We start from the raw sequence: 2,828 nt of genomic DNA, 5'->3' as shown, positions 1-2,828 counted from the left end.
ATAGATAGATAGATAGATAGATAGATATAGAGATATCTATATGTACACACACACATAATGGAATAATATTCAGCCATGAGAAAGAAAGAAATCCTGCCCTTTGTGACAACATGGATGAAACTTGAGGCCACTGTATTAAATGAAATGAATCAGAGAAAGATAAACACTGTATTATATCACTTATATGTGGAATCTTAAAAAGTTGAAGTCAGGGGCAGCCAGTTAGCTCAGGTGGTTAGAGCACAGGCTCGTAACAGCAAGGTTGCCAGTTCGATCCCCACATGGGCCAAAAAGCTGCGCCCTCCACAACTAGATTGAAGACAACTACTTGACTTGGAGCTGATGGGTCCTGGAAAAGCACACTATTCCCCAATAAAAAATTTTTTTAAAAAAAGTTGAAGTCAGAGAGAGGTAGTTACCAGTGGCTAGGGGTTGAGGGAAATGGGGCGAGTTGGAAAAGGGGGTACAAACTCCCAATTGTGAGACGAAGAAGTTTTCAAAATCTAATGTATAGCATGGTGATTATAGCTAGTGAGACTGTGTTATATACTTGAAAGTTGCTAGGAGAGTAGATCTGAAATGTTTTCACCACAAAAAGAAATGGTAATTATGGGACATGATGGAGGTGTTCGCTCAAGCTATGGTGGTGAGCATTTTTTCAATATGTAAGTGTATCAAACCAATACATCTTATGCCTTAAACTTACACAATATCATGTCAATTGTATCTCAATAAAGCTGGGGGAATAAAGAGGAACCAGTCTGGTACGTCTCTGAGGAAGGGCGCAGATTTCTGAAGTAGGGGAGAGTGAGCAAGGGGTAGAGCTGAACAGAGAGAGTGTGAAAACATTTGGTTTCTACCAGAAATATTTATCGTGATATTGACATGTACTTTTCTCCCATAAAATGTAAAAACAAACCAAAAAAACAATAATTTCACATTTTGTATCAAAATACAATATTTGGGAGGGGGGGGAACCTCTTGACAAACCAAGTATACCTCTCCACTTACACTAACATAAAATGTGTATATAAAACTCTTAAGTTTCAGGTTTTTCCATTTTTGATGTCCATAGATCGTGATAAACTTAGATATCTCAAATCCTTCTCTTTCCAGAGCACATTTATTGATTCATTTTTTAAATTCCTTTCCATTTGTATTCATAAATTGAAAAATGAATGACACTTAAAATATGACTCATGATTATATTTTCAGGTTGAGTATCCTGAACCCTCACTCCTGCTCAGAATATCAGTGAATTCTTTTTCTAGATGCATATGGAAAGCAGTGGGTAGCATAGAGAACATGTTTAAACTCAGAGCGAAGTCTGAGTGATCTTGGGCACTTCGCGTAAGCTCTCTGAACCCTTCTTGTGTACACAGGGGATGCTTACATCCCCTCCTTCACTGGGCTGTTGGCAGGTTAATGAGAAGATATATATGTAAAGAAAGTGTGAGGCACACGACGGGCACTCCATAAATGGATGCATTTTGTCTGTGGGAACACAGATCTGTTTGTGTTGATGTTAATCGGATGAAGGTATTTAGACTCTATACAGTATCGTCATTGTTTCGAAACGTCTCTGGACTTTATTACCATAGGAAACCTTTCGTTAAATCTACACCAGGTAATATTAACTTTGAAGTAATTAAAAAACCTGGCTCCGCATTAAAATGCCTTACTGTTTGATTAATGGGAATGCGAGAAGGCACTGTTTTGTCATCTGAAAGGTACATGCGGTTGCACAACCGGAGAGAGCAAGTGACAAGGGGTTCCATCTAAACAAAAATCAGCAGCTACTAATGAGGCTTGTTAGTGATGCTAATCTATGTAAATGTTATTAATTGAGAACATCTATCTTTTATCTCCAACGTTTGGTAATCAGGCAATTAAACAACAATGGCATTCCTGGTGGTTGTTCTTACCCAGGTTTTTTTTTTTTTGGTGGTGTTGTTATTTTTTTAAGTGATCAAAGAGTTCAGAATAAGAAAAAAGAAAGTCCCTTATCAAGAGGTAGGCCTTGCCTTGGGCTACGAGGCCTCATTAAAGACAGAAAAAGCTCTGTTGATCACCAATTAACCTGATTTGTAGGAACTCTGACAAAGACCTGAAACAACAGAAGTTTTCTTACTATAGTAAATGACAGTTTGTTGACAAAAATAAAAGCAAAGCATTGAAAAGAATAAAGAGAGATTATAAAGGAGTCATTAGAATTGAAAGTCATTCTGCGCTAGGGCCTGAGGTTGGGAAGAGAGGAGGGCTGGCCGGCCATTCGAGTGGCCCGATACCCACACCCGGGGACTCCATCCCACCTTCAGTCAGGTAGAAACACAACAGGAAGATGCCCTTCCCCTGCCAGCAACTTGTCAAATCTCTGCTTGCTCCTCCCTGTATAGCAGACAATGGGTTTTATGATTATGGGAAAGTGGCCCAGCTCTGTAGAGTGTGCCATATTCTAGGAACAGTGGAATTCAAATCTGGAACTGCCTTGGGAGCGAATTGTTCAAGTTTTCAAGTATTCCACTTTGAAGTCCAGCATTGTTTTAAATCACACTGGACAATTTATGTCATATGTTTGTATACCTTGAAGGTATAGGGATAAGTAGAAAAGGTATTGAAGATAGTGATAATAGGAACTTACTAAGCCCTTTGCAATGAATTGTCCCTACTGATAGTCAGAATAACCTCATTAACATGCATAGGATTCCAGCAATAGATGATACTGCGTTGTCAGAAAAGTCAGGATGTATTTTTTCTATGTTTTTCATTGCAAAAATGCATCATGACTTCTCTGACAACCCGATAGACTAGATATAGATAGATAGATA

Source organism: Hipposideros armiger, unplaced genomic scaffold (genome assembly GCF_001890085.2).
Source record: "Hipposideros armiger isolate ML-2016 unplaced genomic scaffold, ASM189008v1 scaffold_35, whole genome shotgun sequence".
NCBI classification, from domain to species: Eukaryota; Metazoa; Chordata; class Mammalia; order Chiroptera; family Hipposideridae; genus Hipposideros; species Hipposideros armiger.
This window is presented reverse-complemented; position numbering follows the sequence as displayed.